The following is a 14,379-nucleotide window of genomic DNA, read 5'->3' as shown; positions in this document are numbered from 1 at the left end:
TCTGGCTCTGCTCACAAGGATTGGATTACGGGCATTAATCTTTAGTTAAGTCTGACCTCCAAAGTCGTGGGTTTTCTGTGGTTTCGTTTTTTATGAAAGTTTAAACTTGTGATTGCCTTATTATTGTCGTGCCTTTCTCCAACTAATTTATCTTTAATTTATTATATGTTTAGGTGTAGGTGAGTGGTGGAAAGATTATTTAAGTCTGCCTTTAGATAGTTGAGTTTAGCCTCATAAGTACAGTATGGTGGATAGAGAGAGAGAGAGAGAGAGAGAGAGAGAGAGAGAGAGAGAGAGAGAGAACTATCACGTCTCATAAGTTGAATGAAATCTAGAGAGGAAAAAATAATACAAGTGACATAGTTGTGGAGAGGTTAGGGTATTCTTGTCTGTGTTCATTAGGTGTGAACGTTGTTTTTACGGACATAATGTTGGTGTTTATGGTTGGAGTCTCGTGTTTACATGCCTGAGGCACAAGGGGGAAATTCCAGCCTTAAAATACAGTGTAGTACCATTCCCGGTGATATGTGTAGTATTTTCTAACTTGACTCGCTGACTTGTCTGTGAATGCATGTTCGCTGATGTTTGTATGTAACGTTCTTGCGATGTTGTTTGGACATATTTTTGTTTGGCATACCTTCAGTTGTACGCAGGTATTCATGATTGCTTATACAGTATATGAAATTGATGTACATGTGATCGCTTGTGTTACGTAACTGCAAGCACAACCATGAGCTAAAGTTTGCCGTCACTTTGCTGGGTGTGGCAATGGCCAATGTTACACGCGCTGCTTTTTTATGTAATGGCAAAATGAAGCACATCATAAAAGTACGAAGATGGATACTCTCTGACGTTGAGGAAAGAATGGGTATTGTGCAAGGAAGGACGTGCTGGTAGGGGATTATCGGCGAACTTTTGTTCTCGCTGTCAAGTTAAGAGCAGATGCTCCACGCTACTGGCTCTAATCCTTATGAGACCCCACAAAGCTAATTAAGTAATCATAGTGGGCTGGAATTATTTTATTAGTTCGAAACCCACGATACAAAAATAGAAGTGGAATACGGTTGTGACCGTGTGTGTGTGTGTGTGTGTGTGAGAGAGAGAGAGAGAGAGAGAGAGAGAGAGAGAGAGAGAGAGAGAGTTTGCAAATTTTTCCAGTTTATATTTGTGAACGAGTGTTAATAAATGCTAGTGTGGCTGTGACGTCATGTGTAGTTATTTTTGCTTGAGTGCTTGTGTGTGTGTGTGTGTGTGTGTGTGTGTGTGTGTGTGTGTAACTTTTTTCTTTTTTCTGTTTACGAGTGAGTGTACCAAGATGGCGTACTGCCATGTGTTTGTTTGCAGTCTTGTTTGTTTGCGTATGTAGAGCAGGGTTGTTTTGTATTTATGAATGTTCAGAGCTATACAGTCATGTGTATTTATTTGAATTCTTGTTTATCTGTTTCAGCTGGTGTGTGTGTGTGTGTGTGTGTGTGTGTGTGTGTATTAGGTGTGGGCATGAGTGGAGGGTATGACGGTCGTAGGGGCATGCCTGGGGTAAGGGGGGTGAGGGAGGAGGGTAGGGAGGGAGGTAGAGAGCAGCAGCAGCTTAGCGCAGTGCCTCACCTGCCCTCGTGACTCTATATACTCGCACCCGTACCCGCACCCACACCTTATCCGCACCGCACGCTTATCCATACCACCGGATTATCCACACCACGCGGATATACACACTTCGTCGTGTTCATGTTCATCCCCAGTTATATGTGCCTAGTGATCCCATATTCACACCACGAGTTCATTTATCCACACCACGTTCGCTTTATCCGGTTATCTGCACCACGTGTTTTCTTATCCACACCGCTGGTTGGATGTCCTGGATTTATTATTACTGTTATTATTATTATTATTATTATTATTATTATATTATTATTATTATTATTGCTAAAAGCTACTGGAACAAGCTATTTAAGTATAATGTAAGAATATTATGTATTGAAGTGTACAGCCTTCAGATATATATGGCGCCTGGTAGTGATTATACGCAGCAGTGTAACTACAGTAAAGTAGATTTAAGTAGTTAAAAGATCAGTGTGAGTGTATATTATGTAATTCGTTTGTTTTAATCAGTAGGTTTAAAGTGAGAAGTGTGTGTGATAAGTAATTTTTATGGAAGTAGTTGACATGTCGGCTTTTATCAGAGGGGAAAATTGTGAAGTGATATGTGAATTATATTGAAAGAAAAAAAAATGTCGGTGTAACTGTTTGTATTGCCAATGCGACGGGGGAAAAAATCTAATTATATGTGACGAAACGAAGCGACCAATGCGAACGCGTATTGTAGTGTGTGAAATTAAGTGAATCGTATTAATTGAAAAAAGTGTTACAGTGCGAATGGTTTACCTGGACATTGAGAGAACACACAGCCATGTTTTCCAGTGTAAGTGTTTGGTGTTTGATGTGGTTAGAGGATTGTTAGAGGAGGGATGGTAGTTGGAGAAGAGGGAGTAGTTAGAAAAGAGGAAGAGTAGTGAGAGGAAAGGGGAGGGTAGTGGAAGAAGAAGAAGAAGAAGAAGAAGGAGAGAGAGAGAGAGAGAGAGAGAGAGAGAACTAAGCCTCAGATGAGAGGGGAAGGGAAGTGATGGAATTGTAGACCTGAAATGAGAGAGAGAGAGAGAGAGAGAGAGGTGGGGTTGGGGGTGGAGGCAGTTAGTGACAGATGAATTGGCAGTGGCATGCTTGGTGTGTATTAATATAAAGCAGTGGTCGAAAAACAAGCATCTAGCCTACCCATCCTTCGGTCAAACTTCCCCTTTACCTCTTACCCTCCCCCTCTCTGAAGTTAGCAGCTGGAGAGGACGCCTTCGTGTGGTGGCTTCGATATAGCCCAGTTATGCAGATGTCCTTTAACTCCCTCTTTATCCCCCGAAAGGACGATGGTAGACTGCAGAAGGGCGATTTCAGTCTGCAGACCACCGGGTTCACGTTTTAAACGAACCAGGGGCTATAAATATTACTTCTACTGCTTTTATGTTAATGTATATCTCTGTAAATCCATCCTCTTTTGTATCCCTGTCTATCTGTCTGTCTGTCTATATGTAGTCCCTTTCAAAGTCACTCTCTTCTCATCTTTATCTGCTCTTGATTAAAACGTGTGTACTTACACTCGTATTTTGTCTGTCTGGTCAAGTGTTAATTCATCTGCTTTGCGTGTCTTCGTGTATGATTTATCAGTCGATGGTCCCATCCTCTCCAAGCATTACCTTACTGCAAATTAATGTGTTCTCGTGTTTATTTGTTGGTTTCTGTCTTCAGTCGTCTGTTATCCTTTGTCATCTACACCAACGTCCATCACAGTTTTGAATCTCTCTCTCTCTCTCTCTCTCTCTCTCTCTCTCTCTCTCTCTCTCTCTCTCTCTCTCTCTCTCTCTCTCTCTCTCTCTCTCCACACACACACACACACACATTTACAGTAGTGATACAGATGGTGGCATCGTCAGCCTGATTACAAAATCTGCATACTACACAAAGCTAAGGAGTAAAGTTTCGTCACTCAGTAAGAGATAAGAACTATGTATGGACTTGGGTATGATAGGGAAGTGGTCTGAACGGTGGCAAGTGCCCTTCATCCTGGATAAATGCAAGGTGACGCACATTAGTCCTACAAATCCAAGAATCAACTGTTATTTTTCCCACTCCACGGAGTTGGCAACGCACGATATTTCTCAAGAAGGATTGAGGCGGAGGAAATGGTTGTCATAAAACGTATTTTTAGGTTACGGGAAGTATATGGGAGCGTTTGAGAAAACGAAATATTGCATATAGACCTCTGCAAGGAGCAGTGTTAGGTAGGGTTGGATCCCCGAGGGCAGCCCTCCACAGGGACAGGGATCCCATTCAGCATCAGTATGAATGGCTAATTTTTAACATAGGAAAACAAAAATTTGCATCATGGTATAGCTCCACAAGGATCAGGTGTGACTCCCCCCTCCCCCAGGGAGGGCTGTCTCTTGGGAAGCAACGTTTTTTTTTTTTTTTTTTTTACCAAGGAACACGATATTTTGCACAGTGTCAGACCTCCATCAGAACCAGGTTGTAGGCAGGATTTGATCTAAGGCCCAAGTTTTAGGGAAGATGTGACTTTTAAAGGCCGCTCACCACGGGGAGGTGGCCCCCATTGATCCTGGGCAACATTGGTATGCCCGACCATATATATATATATATATATATATATATATATATGTGTGTGTGTGTGTGTGTGTGTGTGTGTGTGTGTGTGTATACAGTATATATCAATCAATCAATCATTTCCTGTGGCACCCTCGGGGATGCATAGGGCCTCGATGAACTCACACCACCACATCCTATCTTGTGCTAACTCCTCAAGATCTCCCCAACACTCATCTCCAGCTTCCCGTCTCATTGTCCTCACCCACGTCTCTTTTGGCCTTCCTCTACCTCTCCTACCAAGTGCCACCCACCCTGGTGTACCTCGTACTATTCCCTGTCTCCTATACACATGTCCTAGCCACTTCCATCGTGAGAACCTAACATATTCATCGACCGGCTGCACTCCCGTTATTTCTCTAATTCTACTATTTGGTATCCTTTCCCACCACTTAACTCCTAATATTCTTCTAAGTGCTTTGTTTTCAAACACCAAGAATTTATTTTCCATAGTCACTGTGCTGTACCAAGACTCGTGTCCATAAATTAAGATACTCCTAACCATTACCTTATAAAGTTTGATTTTTGTATGCACAGAAAAATTGTTATTATTCCAAATATTTTTAAGCATTCCCATTGCCTGATTAGCCTTCTTTAACCTTTCCTCGAATTCAAAGTTCAAAGAACCATCCTTGGCTAAATAAGTACCTAAATATTTAAACCTATCAACTTGCTTTACAGCCATACCTCCAATTACACATTCCTGCGCATTTTCCATATTCATATTGATTATTTCAGTTTTTCCACAATTAATAACCAAACCCACCTTGCGACCTTCACTCACCAAACAGTCCAACACTCTCTGCATCTCTTCTGGCCCATCACAAATCAAAACTATATCATCTGCATAATCTAAATCCAAAAGTTTCCTGTTCTCTCCCCAAAGTATACCTGCACCGGTTTCTGTTCCAACGCGTTTCATAATGTAATCAATGACCAATATAAATAGTAAAGGCGATAGAACACCACCTTGAATTACTCTGGACTTGACTTCAAACGAATCACTCAGACAACCATCAACCATCACTTTACAAAATGTGTCCTCATGCATGTTCATAATGACCCTCACAAACTCCTCTGGTATTCCATAATGTCTCATGATCTTCCCCATAGTCCCTCTCGAAACACTATCAAAAGCCTTTTCAAAATCAACAAAACAAAGACTTAACGGTACTCTCATTTCATTAATTTGCTGCATCAGATGCCTAACTATAAAGATCTGATCATTGCAACCACGTCCCTTTCTAAAACCAGCCTGTTCATCCCTCAGAATACCCTCAACCACCGGCTCCAACCTATTTAACAACACTCTACTGAAAACTTTCAAAGCTATCGGTGACAAAGAGATTCCCCTCCAATTACCACATTCACTCAGGTCTCCCTTCTTCGGAACTTTAACAATTACACCATTCTTCCAAACTGATGGTAGTAACCCCGTCACCCATATCTTATTGAATAGCATGGTCAAGATCATTATTAATCTATCCCCCTCCACTTTAAACATTTCCGGAAATAAACCATCCTCCCCTGATGCCTTATTATTCTTTAACTGTTTTACTGCTTTCTCCACTTCTGCAAGCCTCAACTCTCCTGTTTCTATATTTAAATCTTCCTGAGCAGACGGTATATCCTCTTCTGGTGGTATTGGTCTATTAAGAACTGTCTCAAAATGCTCTTTCCATCTATTTTTAATATCTCCATCTTTGGTCAATAAATTTCCTTCCCTGTCTCTAACTGGTATTTCCTTGCGTTTACCTGCATTACCACTCAGTTCTCTAAGCGATTCAAATGCTATTCTTTGACTCTGTCCATCATTTTTGTTTATTAAGATTTCAGTCTCTGCAACCTTTTCATCCACACATCTTCTATCTCTCCTAGCTAACCTTCTTACTTCTGAATTCAAACTCCAGTACGCAGCTCTTGCTAATTCAATCTCTCGTTCATCAACGCATTGCATCTCACTCCTCAATTTAGCCTCACCTCTCGTTTTTATCATATCCCACGTTTCCTCTGATATCCATTTCTTTCTCCTGAATCTATGTCTCCTTCCAATCGTACATTCAGCAGTCTCATGCAAAACTTTGTTCACATCCTCCCACATCTCATCTACACTTCTCTCCCCCTCTTCCAACGTTTCCAACACCAAAAACCTATTTCTGCATTCTAATCTGAATTCCTCCTTTTCTTCTCCTTCCCTTCTAAGCTTAACAATATCGTATCTACCAACACCAGATTTTTCCTTCTTCTGATTTTTAAGTTTAAACCTTATTTTTGCAATGCTGAGTTGATGGTCACTACCAATATCCGCTCCCCGTTTAACATGAACATCTAGCAGAGAACTTCTATGCCTCCTACTGATAGCGATGTGATCAATCTGATTTTTATATTTTCCACACGGCGACACCCAAGTTGTCTTGTGTATATTGCAATGCTGAAAGAGTGTGCCTCTGATGACTAAGTCATTTGCTAGACAGAAGCTTCCAAACCTCACTCCGTTTTCACTCATCCTACTACCAACTCCCATCTTACTCATACATGCCTCAAATCCCTCATTTGAACAGCCCATTACTGCATTAAAGTCTCCAACGCAGATCAAAACATCATGTCTAGGTACCCTTCCTACTCCTTCTTGCAACTTTTCATAAAACGTGTCTTTCCTTTCATCGAGTGCATCATTAGTAGGTGCATAACACACAAACAGACTGATGTTGCCATGATTTGATTTAAACCGTGCGTATAACAATCGCTCATCTATAGGATCCCACTCACATAAAGCCTTATTTGCCTTACAACCCAGCAACAATCCCACTCCCTGATAATGCATTCCGTCCTGTCGGCCAGATATCAATAAACGTATACCATCCTCCAAATCCAACTTATCGACTCCAGTCAATCTAGTTTCTGTCAGAGCACAAATATCAAGTCCGTAATTTTGAAAAACCTTCACTAACTCATCGATTTTACCGTCATGATTTAGCATTCTCACATTCCAGTTACCAATTTTAATTGTATTTTTTGCATTAACAAAGGAATTAGATTGTAATTGAGGCAACCGTGAGATTCTTAGCACCCCCTGCCCATTTAAGGGCTGCACGGGACTGGGGGCCATTATTGTTCTTTCAGAGTCCATCAAGGTTTCTTTGGCTAACTTCCTGAACACCTCGCCATTGTGTTGCAGTCGCAGTAGGCAGCTAACTTGCCTGATTGCCCACACCCGAAAGACCCAGCTATGCTGTAGCCAGTCACGTGCCGGCATGCTTCCCAGCCATTTCACTCTCAAGGAGTTCCTCTGCCTGAGAAAGCATCCACCCCCCTGCTCCTCTCTGGTAGCTCTCATCCTAGACCAGATTTTAGGCAGTGTGGGACTCTCTTGTTCCTCACGGGGGGAGGGGCAGTCCCCTGAGGGCAACGTCAATCTTTCAGTTACAAATACTTAATTTTGCACGATGATAGACCACCTGGATGATGTATTAGATAGACAGGCTGAGTCTGTATGGGTCAGGTCTTCATGGCTACCGTACGACGGCAGTATTTTTTTTTTTTTTTTTTATGCGAGGAAGAAGGAACCAAAGGCCATGAGCCCGCAGTAACAGTTCCCTCCAAGAGAAAAACAAAATACAATAGAGAGCCAAATTCAAGATCCGATCATTTTGAGATGCCTGGACACACTGCGTTTGAAAGACTGGAGATCATAGGCAGGAGGAAATACAGACAGAGGGAGACAGTTCCAGAGCTGACCTGTTGCATGAATGAAAGACTGGGAGTAATGGTTAACTCTTGCATTAGAGAGTTGGACAGAAAAGGGATGAGAGTTTGCTGCCAGACGGGTGCTACGCGCCCGTCGTAGAGGTGGAGGAATGCAAGCAGACAGTTCAGAGGAGCAGTGACCATTAAAGTAGCGATAGAAAAGAGATAAAGATGCAACAGTGCGGCGAAGAGACAGAGGTTGAAGGGAGTCAGTAAGAGGAGGAGAGTTAATGAGACGAAAAAAGCCTTTGACTCCACCCTATTGAGAAGAGCTGTATGTGGGGAGCCTCCCCATACATGAGAGTTGTACTCCACACAGGGGCGGATAAAACCCCTGTATAGAGTCAACAATTGTGCAGGGGTAAAGAAAGAGCGGAGTCGGCTTAGCACACCCAATCTCTTGGAAGCAGATTTTACAAGAGATGTAATATGATCTTTCAATGATAAGTCCCGAGTAAATGAAACCCCAAGCATGTTCAAGGATGATGCAGGATTAATCTGAATATTATTAAACATTAGTGGGTATACCTGTGGAAGATTTTGTCGGGTTGATAGGTGTAAGAACTGAGTCTTAGAAGCATTAAAGACAACCATATTATTTTTACCCCAGTCAGAGACATGAGCCAAGTCAGACATTAGGTGTGCCATAGCCTCATCCCTTGTTTCTTGAAGTAACTGTTGAGATGGGCGTTGCGGGAACCGAATGGAAAGGTGAAGGGTGGAGTCATCAGCGTATGAGTGGATAGGGTTAGATGTACAGCTTAGAAGATCATTGATGAATAAAAGGAAGAGAGTTGGTGATAGGACAGAGCCCTGAGGAACACCATTGTTGATAGATCTAGGAGAAGAACGATGGCCGTCTACGACAGCAGCTATAGAACGACCAGAAAGGAAGCTAGCGATGAAGGTACAGATAGAAGGATAGAAACCGCAGGAGGGCAGTTTGGAAATTAAAGATTCATGCCACACTCGATCGAAAGCCTTTGAGATGTCAAGTGCAATGGCAAAGCCTTCGCCAAAGTCGCGAAAGGAGGACGACCAGGAGTCCGAAAGGTAGGTGAGAAGATCGCCAGTGGAGCGTCCCTGACGGAACTCATACTGACGATCGGAAAGAAGGTTGTGATAGGAAAGATGCCTTAAAATTTTTTTATTAAGAATTGACTCGAAAACTTTTGAAATACAGGACGTTAAAGCAATTGGACGATAGTTGGAGGGTTGGGAGTGGTCACCCTTCTTTGGGACTGGCTGAATGAGAGCAAACTTCCAGCAAGAAGGAAAGGTACAAGTTGACAGACAAAGGCGAAATAGTTTGCCTAGGCAGGGTGTAAGCACAGAAGCACAGTTTTTGAGAACAACAGGAGGGACCCCATCAGGCCCATATGCCTTGTTAGTACTGAGGCCAGTAATGGCAGAAAATACATCAACTGAAGAAATTTTAATGTCAGCCATGAGGAAGTCAGAGGGGGAAGTGATGGAGGAACAGCACCGGAATCGTCTAAGGTGGAATTGGAGGAGAAAGTCTGTGCGAAGAGAGATCTGCTTTATCAGTAGAAGAAATAGCTACAGAACCATCAGAGTAGAAAAGAGGAGGGAAGGATGATGAGGTGAAGTTGTTAGAAAGATTTTTGGCAAGGTGCCAGAAGGAGCGGGAAGAATTCGAGTTGGAGAGTTGAGAGCATTTAGTATGGATGAAATTATTTTTAGTAGAGCGAAGAACAGACTTAGCACGATTCCGGGCAGAAACGTAAAGATTATGTGATTCAGGGGTGGGTTGGCTCCGGTACCTTTTGTAGGCCTTCTCCTTGTTGCGGACAGCATTAGAAGAAGCGTGATTAAACCAAGGCTTTCTTGCGTTAGTCAAAGGATATGAGAAAGGAATGTATGCTTCCATGCCCGAGAGAATAACCTCCGTAATGCGCAAGGCACACTCAGATGGCTCACGGCCATGGAAGCAATAATCATTCCAGGGAAAATCAAAGAAGTATGCACGGCCATAGTTTTTTTATTTTTTTCTTCACCTAGAATTACGAATTTCTGCTCGGTGGTACACCTCTATCCAGACTAGGTTTTAGGCTGTGGGACCCCTTATCCCATGGACCTCTTGCTGTGGAGTGAGGCTGCTTAGTTTTGCTGATGACTTGGAGAAAGACATTGGTGTACTAAACAGTGTCAATAGGTTTTCCAGACAATGCACTGAAATAAGGAAAAAAGCTCAGAGGCTTCTAGGTTATATAAACACGCAGTTTAGGCACAAAAATGAAAGGATAGTCCTCGCTGTGTATTGTTCTTTTGCACAGCAGGATCAAAAATAAGTTGTGCATTTCTGGTCACTGACCCCGAAGAAGGATACCGCAAGGCTTGAGGGAATCCAGGCAAGCGGTATTAAAATGATCTCATCCAACAGACACTTGGCATGCCAAAACAGGCTGTAAACACTGGACCTCCTTTTGTTGAAACTGGGTGTTTGCACGAACAGCTGATTGGGGTTTTCAGAATACTTCATGGGCTTAAGTACATAAAGTACGTACCAGCACACATTTAGTTGAAATATTAACACAATAAGGAAACGCTTCAGGTCTTAAGTCCACCCGTAGTGCAAGACTTGGAATGAGCTGCCACAGAGATAGCTGACAGTTCCTCGCGTGATCAGTTCAAGACGCGGTTAAACATTTTATTTTTTAATTTAGTGGCAGAATGAATGTTTCCTACTTTCCTGTATTTTTTCCGAGGCTGGCCATTTCCCTCAGATGAGGTATATTTCCTTTTCCGTGCTTGCACTGCAGCTGGAAGAGGTGATGGGGAGTGCCTATTATATCTGCAATCATTTTTTCTCACTGTAAGAGTAGCAGCGTGTGCCTGGCAACTTCTTTTATGATACCTACTAGGTATGGGTCGTAAGATCTTTCGAGGTACTGATTTTCCCTGTAAATCATTGTAGCATTCTCTCTCTCTCTCTCTCTCTCTCTCTCTCTCTCTCTCTCTCTCTCTCTCTCTCTCTCTCTCTCTCTCTCTCTCATTACCGCCTAATGCAATGTAATGTAGGACTTAACAAGCATTATAAGCTGTTAACTAAGTTCCCCCCACCCTCTCTCTCTCTCTCTCTCTCACACACACACACACACACACACACACACACACACACACACACACACACATCTTCCTTCACACTTCCAGCTTTCCATTTTCCCCATTCTCTCCGCTGAATTTAAGTTTCCTGGTTGTCTTCCTCTTCATTTTCTTTCAATTCTTGCTTCTCTTTCTTTCCATGCCGTTCATTTCCTCTCAAACTTCACTTCCTTTCTACTTTCTTTTCTTTCCCTCCGTCCCATCCTGTCCCTCCAGCGTCTTTCTCTTCGTTTCTCGCGTATTTTTATTCTCATTCTTTTCTTATTCTCAGTCTTTTCTTCCCTTCCTCTTCCTTTTCCAGCGCCCTTCCCTTCCTTCTCTTACTTTCTCTGCCAAACTTTCCTTCATTTTACGTTTCAGTTCCCTTCTCATCCTTCATTTTTCATTTCCAGTCCCTTCTCGTCCCTCCTTTACCTCCTCTTTTGTTTATTCCCTCATATAGCTAGCCTCTTCCATTCCCCCTTTCTTTCTTCCTTTACTTCCTGATCCCCATGTTCCTCATTTATTTTTATTACTCTTCCTCTCTTTTTTCCTTTATTTCCCCCTCCTTTCCTTCCCTTATTTTACATCTTCACTTTCCTTCTCTTTGTTTCCCTTCCCTTCCCTTCCCTTTCCTTTCCTTGTCTTTCCTTTCTCTTCCCTTTCCTTTCCTGTGCATACCATTCTTCCCCTCCCAACCACCTCTTTCTCCCCGTTTCATTTCCCTCGCTTCCCTTTCCCTTCCCATTCCCTTCCGTGCGGTATCTCCATTTCTTTTGCATCCCCCCTTTTTCCCTTGTCACACTTCACCTCACTTTCTTTTACCCCTTCTTTTTTCACGTGTCCTTCTTTCTCCTATTCTCCTCTATCTCCCTCACGTCCTTGTGCCTCTTCCTTATCCACAATTTTATCATTTTTTCATGTTTCCATTTTACCGACACCCTTTTCCATTTTTTTTTTCTCTACCCCAGCTTTTATTTATGTGCTTCCTCTTCCATTTTTTTTTCTCCTAGTTCCTCGTGTTATGTTTTGTTTATGCTTTCTTCCCATTCTTCCATTCCTTCCTCTTTTCTTCATATCCATTCCTCTTTCTTCCCTCAGTCTCTCTTTTCTTTGAGTTACCCCCTCTTCATTTTTATTTCCTCGTATTCTTTAGTCATCCACATCTTAAGTGTTGCTTTCTTACTCCTCGTCTTCATTTCCTTCTCTCATTTCCGCTTTATGTTCTATCTTCACCTTTCGTTCATCAACACCTTCACAGCTTTCTCTCTCTCTCTCTCTCTCTCTCTCTCTCTCTCTCTCTCCACTAAATTCATGCATGGGATACCAAACCTCCATCGTTTACTTTGTTTCATGCCAATCATCGTCCATCCTCACTGTGACGTCAGAGCATCCCTGACCACTCACAAACCATCCTCACTGTGGCGTCAGAGCAGGTAGTCCGCTCTGACCAATCACGGACGTTCCTCACTGTGACGTCAGAGTAGCAAAGCGGCCTGACCAATCACCGGCCAACCTCCTTATGACGTAAGAGCAGCTAGTTGGGCGGTCCTCTCACAGACATGCTCTATTGTGACATCACGGGGTTAGTAATCGTCCATTCACTGCCTTGAATAAAGAATCCTGAGAAGTTAAAAAAACAAAATGCGGACGGTTCACTTGTTCTTTTTCTCTTCCTTCTTTGGTGGGTTCATAGGTTATTCTCCGTAATGTAATCTTGTTTCGCTTACTCCGCTGATTTCTTCGTATCTTCCTTTTTCTTTGCATTATATCAGTTTATTTTATCGACTTTCCGATCATTTTTTATGCTTTTGTTTTCTTTTTTTTTTTTCATATAATGTGTTTTATTGTTGTTACCCCGTTGTTTTCAGTTTCCTTTGTTTTCCTTTTATCCCAGTTTCCGTCCCTCCGTGAACCCTTTTTTATCCTTTCGTTTTGTCTTTGTTGTCTCCAATTTCCACTCTTCCCTTACTCCGTTGTTTTAATGCTGATGTCTTTTCGTTCGTATTATCTCATTATCTGTACTGTTTCCATCTTCTTCCTTTATATTTTAGGTATTTTTCCTTCGTGTGATCATTCTAATTTATCCGATGTTACGTTCTCTTCTTCCTTTGTTTTTATTTTGCCTTCGTTTTCCTTCTTTCCGTTTTCTCTAATTTCCATCCTTCTCGCACGTCTTTTTTCTTTTACTCTCTTCCTTCGTATTATTTCATTTTCAGTTTTATCCAGTTCCAGCGTTCATTTTATACATATATTTGTATATATAATTCCCCGACTTTGTTTATTACCCTTTCCTTTGTTTTGTCCTTCATTGGTTTGTCTTCAGTTTGCATTCACTTGATTTCCGTTCTTCTCTTTCTTTTATTCTCCTCTGTTGTCTTTTTTTCCTCCTCTTCCTCCTCCTCCTCTTCCTCCTCCGTATTGTTATCCTCCAAGCGGAAGTAGTGGAGCACTGAGCTAGCGAGCGAGAGAGAGAGAGAGAGAGAGAGAGAGAGAGAGAGAGAGAGAGAGAGAGAGTAAAAACGAAATAGGAGAGAGATGAGGGAGGAGAGGTGCTTGAGTTAGGTATGGGAATTGGATGTAGCGATACTGAACGATAGTAATAACGAATATGAATAATGGAAAGGAAATGGAATAAAGGTAAGAAAAATAAAAAAGAAATGGTAGAGGGGAAAAGATAAAGTAAAGAGAAAAATTAAGAAGTGAAGAGAAAGGAGTAGTGAAGGAAAGCAAATAAGGAGAAAGAAAAGAGGCAGAAGAAAGTGAAAAAGAGTAGCTTTGTGTGTGTTGATGGGGAGGAAAAAGAAGACAGTGAAAATGGAGAGAGAGAGAGAGAGAGAGAGAGAGAGAGAGAGAGAGAGAGAGAGAGAGAGAGAGAGAGAGAGAGAGAGAGAAGAGGAAGTGGAAAGGGAAGGAAGGATGAAGACGAAGTGGAAGAGAAAGCAGCGAGATGAAAAAATGGGAATGAATGAGAGAGAGAGAGAGAGAGAGAGAGGGGGGGGGTAAACTATGAGGAAAGGCAGAGAAGGAAGTTGACAAGGAAGAGGCAAAAAAAAAAAAAAAAAAAAAAAGAGGGAAGAAAAATAATCCCTGCAAAAAAGGGCGAAAAAATATTTGGGCAGAAAAGACGAGAGGCTTGAAGTGTGTGTGTGTGTGTGTGTGTGTGTGTGTGTGTGTGTGTGTGTGTGTAGGAAACATTAAAGCGCGTTTGAAAAGAGGAGAAGTGAGTTAAGAAAAAGAGAATAAAGAAAGAAGAAAGTTGAGGCCTAATAGACAGGGAAATGAAACAAGAAAAGAGGAGGAAGAGAGGAATGACTGGAA

The sequence above is a fragment of the Coenobita brevimanus genome, chromosome 57 (assembly GCF_032717465.1).
Source record: "Coenobita brevimanus isolate Jiangsu-jjx chromosome 57, ASM3271746v2, whole genome shotgun sequence".
Taxonomy (NCBI): domain Eukaryota; kingdom Metazoa; phylum Arthropoda; class Malacostraca; order Decapoda; family Coenobitidae; genus Coenobita; species Coenobita brevimanus.
The sequence above is the reverse complement of the archived record's forward strand: the minus strand, read 5'-3'. Positions refer to the sequence as shown.